General features: G+C 37.6%; 1 protein-coding gene and 1 long non-coding RNA gene across 6 annotated transcripts in view; one reads left to right on the forward strand and one right to left on the reverse strand.

The window, feature by feature from the left end:
- NPAS3 (neuronal PAS domain protein 3) overlaps window positions 1-17,259 on the reverse strand; it is a 1,174,175-nt gene that overhangs the window by 414,403 nt on the left and 742,513 nt on the right. The window lies entirely within an intron of this gene.
- On the forward strand, window positions 10,657-15,616 carry LOC138175327 (uncharacterized). The gene is made up of 2 exons (XR_011171973.1): window positions 10,657-11,428; window positions 14,659-15,616. It is a non-coding gene; the product is annotated as an uncharacterized lncRNA (long non-coding RNA).

The raw sequence follows: 17,259 nt of genomic DNA on the forward strand, positions 1-17,259 counted from the left end.
GTCGCCTGTCCCCTCTCCCCCCCCCCCCCGCTATCTTGTGTTGTCACTCATACATTTCAGTTGTGTCCAACTCTTTGTGACTCTGTTTGGCATTTTCTTGGCAAAGATACTGGAGTGGTTTGCTATTTCCTTTTCCAGCTCATTTTACAGATGAGGAAACTGAGGCAAACAGGGCTAGGTGACTTGTCTAGGGTCACACACCTAGTAAGTGTCTATCTCTGCATTTAATGAATATTTTACCTTTCTGCCTCTATCTCCACTAATCTCTCTGTTTTCCCTATATTTGAGACCCCATCTATAAAATGGGTTACTGATTTTCCTCTATATACTTCATAATGTTGTTGTAAAGAAAACACCCTGTAAACTGAAGAGTATTAAATACATACAAGCTATTCTTCTTATGAACTTAAAGGTTGTCCCCAGAAGAGATATTTGGGCTAAGCCTCCTACTATATAAGTGGTTTATGGGTGCCATGGGAGATCTAACTTCCAACATTGGAGAACCACCCATAACTCCTTGGGGAAGCCTAAGTTTTCCTGTCTCTAAAATATGAGGGGGATGAGTCAAATGATTTAGAATCATGCATCATGAAATCAGACCTAAAAGGGATTAGAAATAATCTAGCCCAACTCTCTCTCTCTTTTTTTTTTTTTGGTAGCTAAGGAAGTCAAAGCTTAATGCATGTAAATTACTTAACCTAAGGTCATACTGGTAGGAAATGACAGAGCCAGGGTAAAAGATCATGTCTATAGAGCTAGAAGGTTCAAATGTCCCATTTTACAAATGAGATAACTGAGGCCCAGGAATACTCATGATCATGTTGGAAGTAGTACAGGTGTGTGTGTGTGTGTGTGTCTGCATATGCTAAATTCCCTCCCAGCTTTAAGATTCTATAAGGATTTAAGAAGGAAATATTATGTAGAAAAAAACTCAAAACTGTAGTGTATAGTAGAGCTCTCTGAGTGGCTAAAAATATAGGTATCCTTATTTACAGAAAAAAAAATTAAATTCTGACTTTGCCACAGAAGCATCCCAGAGTTCTTCTAAAATAAGTAAACAAATGAAAAATCCCCCCTGCAAACTGGACCCAAAACTGGTATGTAATCCCCGCATCAAAATGCTGCTAGAGTTATAACTCAGATTTCTTTATCCTGAAGCTGCTAAGGGACTCCGCTAAATTGTTTTCTGCTGATGCCACAGGGGTTGAAGCATTTGTTACAACATTTGAGTCATTTATAAGATATTTTGAGCTAACAAATCGCAAGGTTGCCGCCTAACTTAAAATACATGACTAATGTTAGTACCACCTTATTTTACATCAAAATGCAGTTTATTAAGACCTATGGAGACACCAAGGTGTCCGATATATTTCTATTCTCATGTGGTTCTAAGAGAGGTAGTGGGACAAGGTGGGTAGAGTCAGGACGGCCTGTGTTCAAGTTATTCCTCTGACACATACTAATTTTTGAGAATGCATGCAAATGCCACCCAGGCAGAGGCAGTTAGGTGGTGTATAGCATGTCGGGTCTGGAGTCAGGAAGCACTATGTTCAAATTCAGACACTTCCTAGCTGTTTGACCTTGGGCAAGTCACTTAACCCTGTTAACATCTGTAAAATGATCTGGAGAAGGAAATGGCAAATCACTCCAGTATCTTTGCTAAGAAAACCCCAAATGGGGTCATGGATAGTAGCACACAACTGAAACTACCACTACTGAACAAAAACAACCACAAAGTCCCCCAGACAACTCTTGGAGATGCGAAGTTGCAGAGGTTCCACAGATCACTTGAGTGAGAGTTGCATACAACTGAACAATAATGTGATCCTGCAAGTTATTTGACTTCTTGGTTCTCTTTTTGTTATTGTGGAGTCATTTCAGTCGTGTCTGACTCTGTGACCCCATGATACTGGAGTGGTTTGCCATTCCCTTTTCTAGCTCATTTTACAGATGAGGAAATGGAGGCAAACAAGGTTAAGTGACTTGCCAGGGTCACACAGCTAGTAAGAGACTGAGGCTGGATTTGAACTCAGGTCTTCCTGACTCCAGGCCTGGAGCTATACCCATTGTGCCACCTAACTGCCGTTTTAGTTCTCTAAAAACTGAATTGCTAACCTGAATTGGTAGAAGGAGTTTCCTATGTCCATGAAATCATGTCTAGTCCTTAGAAGGGGAACAGTGGCTAGAATGTTGTTCTTAGAGTCAAGCAGATGAGTTCAAATCTCAACTCAGATATTTGCTACCTGTGAACCCTGGGAAAGACAATTTCTGTCTATCTCAGTTTTCTTCCTCTGTAAAATGGGGATAATAATAGCACTTACCTAACAAGGTTTGTTGTGAAGATCAAATGCAATATAATATGTAAAGTACTTGACAAACCTTAACATGTAATATCTAAATGCTAGTTCTTACCTAGGTCATAGAATGCTCTGAACTCCCTGGACAGAACCTACCTGTCAGTTGTGAGAGATCTGAAGATCAGGAAAGCCTTCAGAACAAGGCAGGGAGGGTAAAGAAGGTTTTTTGGTTTTTAGTGTGTGCGTGTGTGTGTGTGTGTGTGTGTGTGTGTGTGTGTTTAATGGAATAGGAGACTTTGGAGAAGCTTCATAGCATAGTGGATAGTGAACTGGCATTTAATCCAGGAAGACTTAGTTGTGACCCTGGACAAGTCACTTAACATTAGAGCTCAAGGTAACTCTAAAATGATATGTTGCAAAGCAAGTGCCACCTGGATTGAAAGAGGGAGTTTCCCTATCCAAGTGTCCCTCATGCCAAAGAGATGACAGATTCATTCACTATCCCTAGAAATGAAATACGTTTATTTTCATACCTACAAATTGTCGAAAATAATACATATTTTTTTCCATCATATTCAAGATGTCAGAGGGAAATATATCACTAACATTGACATTTTCTTAGAGAATCCTGTTTATGGAGGGTTCCCAAGAAATTTGGGAAATTGTGGCCTAAGGGTATACTTAGGTAGTTGGTTGTAGTAAAGATAGTATGAAGCACTGTGTTCAAATCTCTCCCCCTCAATAATTACTAGCTGTGTGATTACAAAATTGCAATGTCTCTGAGCCTCAATTTTCATAGATGTAAAATGGATATAATAATGGCTGTTGTGCCTACCTCACAGGGCTGCTATAAAGATTTAATGAGGTAATAATAAATATTTTCAAACCTTAAAGTAATATATAAATATTAGCTGCTGCTGCTGCCTACTGTATTAGCAAGCACCCTAACACACCCAGGGTAGCCTGCTAGCACAGGTTCTTTGATCTGCTTTTCTAAAGGAAAGACTGCTTCAAAGAGGTCAACAATCTTACTTCAATAAAGTAAGTAATTAATTATATACAAGTCATTCACTAGCTCAGGGGAAAGGTCAGCACCCTGAACATGCAGAAAATACAAGCAGAGAGAAAAATACAAGCAGAGAAACACAGAGAAATTAGTACAGGGATCCAAGAGACAGGGCTCCAACTGTCTGAATAAAGTAATACAACCACCAGACCAGGAGGGGACCAACATCTGTGTAGTTGGGGGCCTCTTAACAATCAGCTACTCAGAGTCCCATCCAGGGAATCAAAAGGTCCTTCTCATAAGTGAACACTAAAGTAAAATACCAACCTCCCAGTATATATAATTTTCAACTAATAGGCTCAGAGCCAGAAGGCATCACAACCCTGTGATTAAGTGCCTAATTAGCTGAGTACCAAAAGGTGTGAAAGCCTTTCTACAAGCAAACCTCCCCCCTAAGCAAGCTCCTCTTTAGGCAAGTTCCTCCCCCCAATGGGCTCTATGTGACTCAGGATGTATCAGAGTTGTGATTGAAATACCTGTGTACCTCTAGACCTCAGAACAAAGCTCCTGTTCCAAGGGAAAAGGGAACACGTGGGTACATATAGGTCTATTAATGGACAGGGAAGATCTTCCTATTCCATTAACATTACACCTCCCTACCTTACTACCACTACCATGACCACGACCACTACTACTACTACTACTACTACTACTACTACTGCTGCTGCTGCTGCTGCTGCTGCTGCTACTGCTACTACTACTACCACTACCACTACCACTACTACTACTACTACTACTACTACTACTACCACCACTACTACCCCTAGTCCTCCTACTATATTTATGTGCCTATCATGACCCATAGAATATCAAGATATCTTCATTCAATCTATTGTTAACTAAGCATTTTTTCCGGGAAATATTTTCTTTTATCAGAATTTCTTTCCTTATTTTATTTGGGGGGGGGGAGTTTGAGGAGAAGATGAAGGGTATTGATCTGTGATTTGACATATGTTGGAAACTCACATTGGGAATATTTGTGGATATTCTCTCCATCTATGCTGATCCAGTGATACCTCTGAGACTTATTATCCTAAAGAGATCCCCCTAGCTCTAGAGCTTGTGACTTTCTCATGGATACACAATCAGCATGTATCAGAGGTGAAACCTTAAACTTAGATCTTTCCAATTTCAAAACTGGAGTTGTATCCACTATGCACATTGCCTGTTATACACAATATTTTAGGTGCTCATCTAATTTTGTAAATAAAAATAAACATGCGAAAATATCCCTGGCATTGAAATTTTCTCAAGGAATCCCTATTCATCTAATTGAAGTGGTTCAAAGAACACAATTTGGGAAACACTGACCTCAGGGCATTCAGAAGTCTTGCTTTGACCAGAAAAGTTCTTTTGTCTACTTTTTAACTAGGGACTTTCCTTGGAGGTGTTTTCTTTTTTCAGTTTGCTCAGAAATTTAGCCTCTTCCTTATTGATTAAATTGCAATTTTCCCCCTAAAACAGCTTGTAATTGAATCATCTGGTGAAACCTGCCGAAAGCAATCAAAAGTGATCGAAATAAAAGGGGGAAGTTGTGTGATTTACAATACAAATGATTTGGTTGCTGAGATTTTAATCAAATCAAATGGGGGAATGAAATAACCAGCGATTGAATTACATGGGAAACAAAGCACATTGGACCTAAAGACCCTGTTACTTCTTTGTAAAAGTCTGGTTAATTCAAAACTGTGCCACATTTATCTTTGTGCTATCTGGGGACTTCCCTTACTCAGGAGACCTGAACACTTTCATTACTGACTTTCCATATGAATTAAAAACTGATGATGATGATGATGATGATGACAATGACAAGACAAGCATGCTACTGGGAACTTTTGGTCAATCATTCATTCTCTTGGTATCAACTTTAAAAATGCACCATAAAACCCTCTGGAGATTAATATGGTGTGAGCTCAGACTAAAGCTCATACCTCATTAACTTCATTTTAACATGTTTAAGAAAACACTGCAAGAGAAGAGAGACAAAATGGACATTTGATAGCATAAGCAAGATAAGACTTTACAAAGACCAGCATTTGATTGGCTGTTTGCCTTTTTCTTCAATTTCTCAAGAATTACCCAAGAAGCACCTTTATGAGGCCTTTGGGTTTTTCATTGCTCATTTACTAAAACATATTTTTGAAATACAACCTTACAATTGGAAGCAGAGGGTTAGAATGCAGCAACTCCTATGTAATCTTGGGAAAATCGCTTTCTAGATCTCAGTTTCCACATCTATAAAGTGAATGGGATTACTCAACCTAAAATTTAGGCCCTCCATTATTGGTGCCAAATTCAAATATAAACAGAGAACACTAAACTGTATATAAAGTTCCCTGTGGGCTACATATTGACTTCGAAAACCAGACTTATTTACATATTTCTTTTTTTATTAATACATCAACCCATTCAAATCATTTTGGAACTACATTTTAATAAGGTTTGGACTACACTAGGGAGTGTTTTGGGCCATATGTAGCCCATAGGTCCTATGCTGGACACCTCTGAAGTAGATGATGATGTCTTATCATCTACCAACTCTAAAATTCTCCCAGTAACTTTACTGGTTGATTCCAGGCACAGCTGGTGATTCCAAAGTACAGAAAACTCATATGTTTTCTTAACTTGTAGCTCAATAATAGCTTATATTTATAAACACTTTAAAGTTCCCAAGACATGTACACATACAATCTCATTTCATTTTCACAAAAACTCTGTGAGTGGATGCTATAGTTATTCCCACTTTACATTTGAACAAAATGAGGCTCAGAGAACTCAAGAAATTCATCTGGTCCATACAGCTAATAAGCATCTGAGGTGGGCTTCAGATCCCAAGTCCATCACTCTGGCCATTGTACCTTAAACGACTATCATAGATTTCTCTAAGGACAACACTTTTAACTGGCACCCTTATTGCCTTTAGATTACCTGACTTTTGCTAGGTAATTGGCATCCTATGACTTCAGAATAAGACCCATGGATAAGGAGATTCCCATACCTCTTTTTAAACTTATTTGGTCCTGGACAAAAACAATATTTTTTTTTCAGAGTACATGAAGGGGCTTGGACATAGCCATTCTAGGAACTTGTGGGAACTGAAACTCCAAGGTAACTGATAAATTGTAGTGGCTTTAAAAAAAAAAGTGTTGGTGAGAAATGGGAGTCTTGAATTTCCTTCCTGGGGTCTGGATTTGATGGATGTAGAGGCCCCTAAAGGGTGGTAGAGACAAGGTTTAAGCAAACACGTTTTAGGGCACACATTTTGAAAATTGAGTGCTACTGTCCCACCTGCTGTGCCTCATTTCAGAATCCATAGCTATCATTAGCAGAGAACAAACTGCTTTCCCAACCACTCTCTGCACTGTACCATACCAGCTCTCCCTGAAAATTGCAAAACTCTTATGGAGGAACATGTCTTCAGAATTCCCTTCATTTTTTTCAAATCTTTTTTCGATTTTTACTATGCTGAGGTGTGATAAGGGAGGGAACATAGGAGCAGAATGTAAGGGGCTTTGGGAAGGGTCTGCTTCTATTTGGCTATTGTATCTATCTGTTTATCTATTTTATTTGTTAATTATAGCTACAGTTTAACAAGGACTCATGGAACCATAGCAATCCTTTCATTTGGGGGTGGAAGAAGAGGGATGGAGGCTCAGGGGGTACAAGAAAATGAACTCACCATTCACAGACTACTTAATGTTAGCCACTCTTCACCCTCCGCTCTCCCTGTTTCGTCTTCATAGCTTAGCAATCATACAAGACCCAGCTCAGTTCCCATTTGTTCTATAAAGCCTTCTTTGGCTCTTCGAGTCCTCATTATTTGCCTATTCTATGAATCCCTACAGTTCATAATTCCATATGTTTCAACAGTTAATGATATTGTCTTATATTTTATGTTAATTCAAGATCATTCATTCAAAAATATTTACTGAGCATCTCTTGTGCACATATCACTGGTAGGTGATGTGGGGGTTACAAAGAAGTATAACACATAGTATCAAGTCTCAAGGGTTCAATCTATGGTAATAATCACAGCTTACCTTTACATATTTCTTTACAAAGTGTCACAGAATGCTTTGCAAATATTATCTCATTTGGTTTTTCACAATGGACCTGTGAGATGGGTAGTATAAATATGACTATCCCCATTTTATAGATGAAGAATCTGAGATTCACATAAATTAAATGACTTGCCCAAGGTCACATCCTTGAAACTGGAATCCAGGTCATCTGGTGGAGTGTGATATGTGTAAGGAATAGCATTTGGGCCACCATGGCTGGAACAGAGTACACGGAAAAGATTCAAGTATAAGAAGACTAAAAAGATAGGAAGTGACCAAGCGAAGAGCTTTCAATTATATGCAGTTGATATTTGATCCTAGAATAACAGGGCAACCCTGACATGAATTGGGGGGGTGGGATTTGGGGGGGGGGGAGATAACATGGTCAGGACCACAAGGGCACTTACAAAGGTCATCATTTTCTGCATTCTCATCATGAGTGTAAGGAAAAAGATCACCATGGAGATCATTGCAACTTTATCTGCCAGCATTTGTTACATTGTATTAAAGAGGTGGAAAAACTCGACAAGGAGCTCAAAAAGGTTCTCCACACTAAGTCAACATGCACACTGAGACTTCAATGGTAAAATGACCACAATAGAGGAAAGAAGACTATAAACTCTCTGAGGGCAGGGGCTTTGTTTTTATTTCCCAGGTGCCTAGAATAGTACATAGAGCAAAGTAATAATTTAGTAAATGCCTGATAAATTAGAATGAAAGCAAAATATTATGGAAAATATGATTCCAAATGAAAAACAATGGAAAGGGTAAAAAGCTTGTGGACCCTTCAGAAGCTTTATACCTATATATCATGAATGTTATATTTAATAAGAAACGAGGTTTATATTAAGAGAGAGAGAGAGGACCACATAGGAGACAGAGGACTAGAGTTGGTAGACACTCGGGTTTGAATCCTTCTTTTGACATTAGTTGTGAGATAAGACCATGGGTCTTATACTTTGTGACATTTAGTTTTCTCATCTATAGAATGAGGATCATGACATATACAGTACTTAGATGAATGTTATGAGGATCAAATGAGAGAGTACATGAGTATCATGGTGACTATCTGATGCATCCAAGCATAAGTTCTGAAGTCAAAGGTCCTGTACTCCGATCTCACCTTTGTTCCTCAATTCTGGTGTAACCTTGGTAGCTATTTCATTTCCCTGGGCCTCAGTTTCCTCGTAAGATTAGGAGGTTGGATTACGTGATTTCCAAGGTCCCTCTTAGCTCTAAATCTATGAATCTATATGAAGCATTTTACAGATGTTAAGGTTATAGAAATGTCAATTTTCCACAGAAAACTACATCTTCAGAGTCCCATAGTTGACTAAAAGGCAGAGAAAATACAATATCCTATTGGGTTATTTTTTAAAACCTATCATTGAAACACCAAAAGAAAGGTATTTCATTCTGTATAACAAAATGTATCCTTAAAGGCTCTCCTTCAACAAAAATAACTCTCCATGGATGACATTGTTCAATGACTCTCTAATTATCAATATTAAGTGAGGCATAAAAGAAGAAGAGGAATGTTTATACAAAGATGTTTGCCATTGTCATGAAAGATCGTCTTTGCCAAGTCTATATCATGGGTTGGCAAACGATGGCCCTTCATCATCAATGAAAGAGGGATTCATTATAGATGGTGAGAGCCTCTGAATATTTCTGTTCGAGGATGACATCGTACTGAATACATTAAATTTTTTCATACTGTGTAATTTCCTTAATGAGATTCAAAACCTTTCCAAAGAAAAAAGGCTAGAAAAATTCATATGAAGAAAACCAAATGGATGAAGGATGAAGAATTTCTATCGCCCATGCTACATAACAGGAAGTTAGATGAACATGCCAGAAAACTGGTCTGTAAGTATGAAGGAATGAAGAAAAAAGTACTTAGTAGGTACAAAACATTGTAGTAAGTTGTGTAGCTACAAAGAGAAAAACAAGGCAATTCCCACTTTCAAAGTGTTCGCATTCTAATAGGAGGGGGCATGACATAATAATTCTAATTAATAATAATAATTAATTATAATAATATGTTAATTACATATTATATATAATAATAATTAATAACAATAATCACATTCTAATGGGAGCTGGGCCCAGAACTGAGTGAGACACGGAAAGGAACACATGTACTATATAGCATTTGAGAAATTGATGAGTACTTTCACAGTCTCAAGCTTTGACCTGGAACAAAAGTCTATCTTCCTTAACATTGATATATCACCAGTGATGACATACAGCTGTGAATCACATAACATCACACTCAATGAAGAATCAAAAGTGAAGGGGATAAGAGGTGGACATACACAGGATATGGCATGTTGCCAGTCATGACTTCCATATAAGAAGTGGCTTTAAATATATCATCTCATAAATGAATGACTAGAAAGGAACTGATTTGTGTTGAAACAGGAGCAAATGATAACTGATGAACAGGTGATACCAGATTGGCATCATCTGGGTCAAATTGAGTAATTAGTATCAGCCTCCTAGATGGAAGTCTCTGGTGGAGTGCCCCAGGGATCTGTCTTATGCCCTATTGTGATAATTTAAAAAAATCAGTGACTGACTGATAGATGGTATGCTTAGAAAATTTCTATATGACAGGAAGCTAGAAGAAATAGTTAATATGCTAAATGATAGAACTAAGATCCCAAAAGCTCATTAAAGAATGGAATAATAAGATGGTAAACAGGGAAGTAGACATGGATTCAAGAAGGGAACAAGCATTTATTAGGCACCTACCACATGCAAGGGACATAATGCTTGACAAATATCTTATTTGATTCTCACATGAACTATGTGAGGTAGATTCTATTACTATCCCCATTTTATAGCTGAGGAAACTGGGGCAGACAGAAATTAAGTGACTTGCCCAGTGACACATAGCTAGGAAGTATCTGAGTCTGGCTTTGAACTCAAGTCTTCTTATATCCAGGCCATCTCTATCCACTGTGCCACCTTGCTGCCTCTGAGATGGATTAAATTAGACAATTTCATTTAAGATGAATGTAAGAAATTCAATTCAATATTTAGCAAGTACCTTCTGTAAGCAAAGCACTGTGTTAGGTGCTGGGACCTCTAAGGCAAAAACAAAATCTTCCCTGAATTCAAGGAGATTACAATCTACCATTTTAATGGGACACATGGTGGGGGGGACGAGGGAAAAATACAATATGTACCCTGGTTAATAAACATTTCATATAGCAAATAATTTCAAAGGAGAGAGAGAGGTTGCATAAAGAGTGATTAAGGAGAAATGCAGAGTTTAAAATGTAATTAAGAAATAAACATCACAAGTATATGCTGGGAGATGCAAGGCTGACACATCTTGAGTTAAAATAGACCTGGGGGGGGTTTATTGAACTGCAATATGGATGTGACGTGGGTAGCTAAAAAGTCACATCAACACAGATGTGACATGGGTGTAAAAAAGCTAATGAGATTTTAGATTGTTTAAATAGAACTGCCCCAAATGAGGGACAGTATGCTAATATTCTGCTCTGGTCAGACCAAATATAGAGTAGTCCTGAGTCTTGTTTTTTGACTCTACATTTTAGGAGGGACTTTGACAAGCTTGAGCATGTCCAAAGAGCAATGACCATGATAGTGAGAAAGACTCAAAATTCTGTGTTATGAGGATGAGGTAAAGTAACTGGGAGTATTTAGCACGGACTAGAGAAGACTTCGGGAGAACATGGTCATTGCCCTCAAATATTTGAAGGGTGCCACAAGGGAGTGAGATTCAATTCATCCTGCTTTGTCTCAGAGACACAACAGATGGAAATCACAGGGAGTAGCAGAATCCTAGGGAGGAGGTTTTCATCTCCACATGACGAATAATTTCCTGACAATCAGAGTTGTTTTAAAAAAAAATAGAGGTGGGGAATGGGTTTACTTTATGAGGTAATGAATTCCTCATCGTTGAGCTGTTCAGGCAGAGGCCAAGCAACCACTTGCCAGAGGCCTGGTGGAGGGGAATAATACTTCAGGTAAGGACTAGGCTAAATGACCTCTAAGATCGCTTTCAACTCTGAGAATCTGTGATTTGTGTCCTTCTCTGCTTAGCCTTAAGCAAGCCTTTCTGTGCATTGACAATAATGGGTCTGAGTACCTGAGACTGTTCCCACTAAGTGACCGTGTGTTCATGCTGACCTCCAAAGCAGAACAAATTCACCCCTGAATTCTAAAACCCTTTTCAGTTATAGGTGAAGAATAGTTTTGCAGGCATTTTAATTTATTTAATATAAATCATCCTGCCTGACAGATTTGGCTTTACCAAGCTGTTCCTCAGCCTTGGTCCTTTTTGCCCTATATGGTCTAAGGATATTTGGACACTGCTTTATCCTTCCAATTGCCCTGGGTTCAGGCCCTGCCTTACCTCTGCACTCTTTCAGAAACACATACGGAAGTGATAATTTGTCACGTAATTATAAGAACAGATATGATTTTGTTCAGCTTTAGAGAGCGAGTACTGTGAGTTCAGCTGGCTCCCTTGCTGAAGAAACTGCTTGTAAATTTTATTCGGCTTCCTTAGCTTGGCAGGGATTTCTCTCCTGCTTTTGCCATAGAGTGGAAAACATGGCAATCCTAAACACAAGCCATTCCTTTCTGGAAGAACAATGACCATATTATTTGCTATGGAGACTGGCAGGTTTAATGAAAACTTAACAAACTTTTCCATAGCAAGCTGGACAGTCTCATGGAAGGGCTTCCTGGCACCATTTCTAGCAACCCACAGAGTACCTAAGTACTCTGAACAAATGGTACAGAGAGGAGGAATTGGCTTTAGAGTTTAAAAAGAAAAAAGAAAAAAAAGCAGAGAACCAGAAGCAGAAATAAGAAATTTGATTTTGCTAAAATCAATATGACAACTACTTATACTTTATACTAGTTATATGTGTGTGTATGTGTGTGTGTGTTGTGTATATGAGAGAGAGACACAGAGAAAAACAAAGTCAGAGACAGAGAAACAAACATGGAGAAAGAAAAGAAAAGAGAAAAATAAAGATTTAAATCCACAAAAAGAATAAAATACTCGTAGGTAAAGCTAAATGTCTAGGAGTTATACTTGATAGTTATTGGACACAGAAGGTCACCAAGAGAGTGTGCTACACTGAACTGTACAATTGCAGGCCTGTAAAATTGGAAAGAAATACCATTTGCTATGGTTGACACACATCCCCAGAATGGGAAAAGAGAGACTTGATAAGACAGGAACTGAAATGGAATCCCAGATGAAGATGGAAACTTAAAAGGCCTGTTACCACCTGGAAGATGATAAAACGACAGAGAAAGTATCGAGCTTCTAGGGAAGAAACAAAACTGTAAGCAAATGAGAGAGCAGAATGGGAGGCCAGCTTGACCATCTTTTGCTTCCAAAAGGCCTGGAAATGTTAAAGTAGCCTCCATGCTCCATCAGCCACAAATGAACAGGCACAATATTCTCAAGCCCTATTTACTCTTACTTCAATGCTCTGTCCTTTTAATCCTCAAAAAGAAGAAGAAAAAGAAATGATAGCGATCTAAGCTTTTTATCTCCATTTGTCCAAAGGACTAACATTTATTACTAGAAACTATAAAGAAAAACAAATTGCTGGGAATTTTGTTAGGACAGCTCACACTAATGCTAATTCTTTCCAAAGATAAAAAAATAACCTCTATCTTCATTTTTTTCCACAGTGCCAGGTTAGGATAAAACATCCCAGGGATACCATAAAGGTGCTGGTATCTTGAAAGCAACACTAATTTGAACTTTCACAAAATGGAAATCACTATCCCCTCAGGCCCACTGTAGCTCAAGTGCCAAAGTGGAGATGCTTTTTTTCTCATTATTTTCCCCCTGATAGGTCTGTATAGGAGAGAAAAAAATATCTCCCTTAGTTCTATGATCATAGATTGGGAGATGGAAGGAATCATCTAGAACAGTGATTTGTGACCTGGAGTCCCCCAATGCATTTGCTTTCCTTTGTCTTATTTGTGCATTTAAGAATGTTATGCTGAAAATCAATCTATAAACTTTTGCTAAAACAGTGCCTTCTATGTACCAGGTACTGTGCTAAGCACTGAGGATGTGAAAAGAGGCAAAAGACAGTCCCTGCCCTCAAGGAGCTTACAATTTAATGAGGGAGCAAATATATACAAAGTAAGCTTTATATAGGATAAATAGGAAATAATTACCAGAAGGAAGGCACTAGAATTAAGGGGAGAAAGCTTCCTGTAGAAGATGAGATTTTAGTTGGGACTTAGAGAAAGCCAGAGAGGTCAGTAGTCAGAGCAGAAGAGGGAGAATGGTACAGACATGGGGGACCACCAAATAGAAGGGCCCCATAGGTTTCTCCAGAGTGCCAAAGGGATCCATGATACAAAAAAAGGTTAATAACTTCTCATCTAGAATAATACCCCCACTTTACAGATAATGAAATTGAAGGTGAGTGAGATTGTGTGACTTGCCTAATTAAGGTCACCCAGATATTAAGTATCAGGGGCAAATCAAACCACAGTCCTCTCATTCCACATCTCACAGTCTTTCCACCATGCCACACTGACTTTATTGATGCATTTACTGGTTAGCCGCTAGGTGATACATTGCATAGAGGACTGAACCAGGAATTAGGAAGCCATGAGTTCAAATCTGGCTTCAGACATTTATTACCTGTGCTGCGCTATCCTGGGCACATCAATTAACCTTTCTTTGCCTCATCTATAAAATAATAGCCTCAGCCTCCCAAGGTTGTTGTTAGGATAACATGAGATAATATTTTTAAAGTGGTTTGCAAACCTTAAAACATAATATACATGCCATTATTGTTATCGTCATTATTATAATGCTTTGATAAATCTTATCTGATCTTAGAAGCAAATAATCTGAGGTGATATAGAATACTTGACTAAAGGGCACACATATTTGACTTAGTTCTAGAAGTAGTTTATCAAAGCCAAGAAGGGAAGAAACGAGTGAGTGTTCCACAAAGGAGGTAAGTGTATAGACAATGAGAAAACACACTCACAAAAATACAATTCTTGCTTTTAAGGAACTTATCTGTGAAAGGAAATGTTGCACTTTCCTCATGGAGGAAGGAGAAAGAAGATACACACTAGTGCTGGATGAAACAATCACCATATATAGGGCATTATCAACCCATAGTGCTTTATTATTATCCTTCAAGATGAAAATGTTATAAAAAAATAATTACTCCTGTTTCATGCTGTTTGATTCCAGAGTCCCATAAACTACAAACAAATGGAATCCCTGAGGTGCAAGGTGGCAAAGAATCATTGCTGGGCTGGTGGAAAAACACAAGGTTTTGAGTCATCGATAGAAAGAAATTACTTTTTTTAAAGACATCATTTACAGGGTTTCCAATGCAGTAAATTGCAAAGGCCTATTTTTCTTCCTTATGACATGCATGCAAGGAAATTTCTTAAAGAGGTGTTGCTGCTGCTGGTGGGATTATAATCTCTAGATAGATAAGATTTTTTAAATAAATTACCTATCAAGATAATCTTTCAATTGTGTTAATGTCAAATAACTATAATTTGTATTTTATTTAACAGAATCCAGTCAATATATGATATATATTTTTACTGATTATAGCATATGTTCAGTATTAAGTATATTGTATTTTTTACTGTAAAAAAGAGATACAAAATATGTGAAAGTTGTCTATTTCCTACAATTTGCTTCTCAGTATACATAATACATGAATGTTTAAAATGACATTTTCCAAGTGCAATGGCTCTATATCTAACATATGTTGACAATGTGGCATAATGGATAAAGTACTTGATTTCAAGTCCTACCATTGATACATGCTATATTACTATGGATAAATCATTTAACCTCTCAACCTCACCTGTAAAATGGGGATAAGAATATTTGTAGTATCTATCTGAACAGGGTTGCTATTCATTTCAGACAAAATGATTATTGTAAAAACCTTTGCTTAATCAAAGTAATATACGGATGCTAGCTATTATATATTACATATATCACTACATTGTTGGGGGCCAGGAAGTAATGGTATATGGGCTAGTGCCTGCTTGCTTGATGTATGACCTTAAAAGGTAATGAATAGAGCTGTAGAAGATGATTGGCTATATGTACCTATAAGTTGCCCTGATGCGGAAGTTCAGGGCAGTCGCGATGTAGCTGAGCCTGAATAAACAACTCCTGCAAACCTCGGGTGCTCTGTCTGGTAATTCCTCCTAGGAGGCCGGTGACGACCGAAGACTTACTATGGGTAAGTGAGAGGACGGGATATCAATAGCCCCCCACACTACATAATACATATTAAATTATTACATATAAAGTATCCCCAAATCTTTCCAAAAGTCATAATACTTTTCAACTTTAATAGCTTAATTAGCTTAAAACTGCACTAAGACTTTTAGAATATCATGAGTTCTGCCTGGTACAAGCATTAATTACCATTCCTTAAATCTAAATTAAAAAAAAAAGAATTATAGCCTCCCATTAGTGATCATCTGAAGATTTCCCCCCAAATATTCCTTCTTTAAAAGGAAATATACACCATAAATAATTATGGAACATCATGTCTGAATTAGAAGCTAGAAGCTATGTGAATACATCTTTGCCAGAGTATCTTCAATACTAAAGGAGTTATAAAACAAATCCTGTATGCCTGAAATACTTTTTCCTCCCTGGTTTCCAGCTTTTGTTTTAAAAAAAAAAATCTGGCTGATTCTACTATGGCTCAGTTATTTTTAATTTAATTTTGGTAACTAATTTTTAACCCACCCACCAAAACTCCATTTGTGTGATAACAGACTGCATATGGGTTCCTATGGGATATGGAAATTAATCCCAGTTCCGCAGAAAGACCTTTTAATAACTCATATGTTATTTTACCTCTTGTGAATTACCAGTGAGTGGGCTTTCCTCCAGGATTTTCTAGAGAACATGTCCTTGGAGTATCAAAACAAAAGGAGCTAAGTTTGGAATATATAAATTCATTCTCTCCAGATACAGTTTGACTCCATAGTTTGATTTACCTTTTTTCAAAAATAAATTGTTCTCTTTGGATTAGTTAGACATTACCAAATATTAATTCTATAGCTTCAATATTTTCCTTGGTGATAAGTGTTCCTGTTATTAGTAAGCATGTATTACATTCTCAGGATGGACAGGCCATGGTACTTAGCAAACTGCTAACCCTCTATAGTATGCATTAATATAATATTGCAGAAACCTGATAATTTCCCTCAAAACCAACATGATATAAATCCCCTTAGGGTTTTACATTTGAAATAGAAGTCAAGCCTTCCATTTTATTAGTCTGGAAGAAAAACAGAAATATCCAGTTTGCCTTTAACAAGTAATCAGTGCAACACTGAGAAGAGATAGAAGAACACTGCTATACTTGAAGAATTTTTAGTTTAGTATTTACCTCATTTTCCCATCTTTTCCTGTATTGAAAGTAGGCTATTACATAATTCAGACCACCATTTGGGAATTGGTAGAGAACATCTACACCCAAGTCAAAAGGGCTGAGAAATCCTTTTCCTTCTAGTGTGGCCTAGGAATTTGAAACAATGGAGAACTGAATTATATAAACTTATGCCACATTTCATTTTTTAAGGTTTTATACATGCACTGAACATTTTGTGGTATATAATGAAGATCTAAGCTGAATGAAAGGTGGCATGTCTGTCCATTTGTCTATCTTTTATCATCTCTCTATCTGTCTGTCTATCCATGCATCCATCCATCCATCCACCCATCTATCTACCTACCTATGTATCATCTATGTATCATCTATCTATCTATCTATCTATCTATCTATCTATCTATCTATCTATC

Source organism: Petaurus breviceps, unplaced genomic scaffold (assembly GCF_028583685.1).
Source record: "Petaurus breviceps papuanus isolate PSGF00001 unplaced genomic scaffold, PetGlider_PUasm1.0 77, whole genome shotgun sequence".
NCBI classification, from domain to species: domain Eukaryota; kingdom Metazoa; phylum Chordata; class Mammalia; order Diprotodontia; family Petauridae; genus Petaurus; species Petaurus breviceps.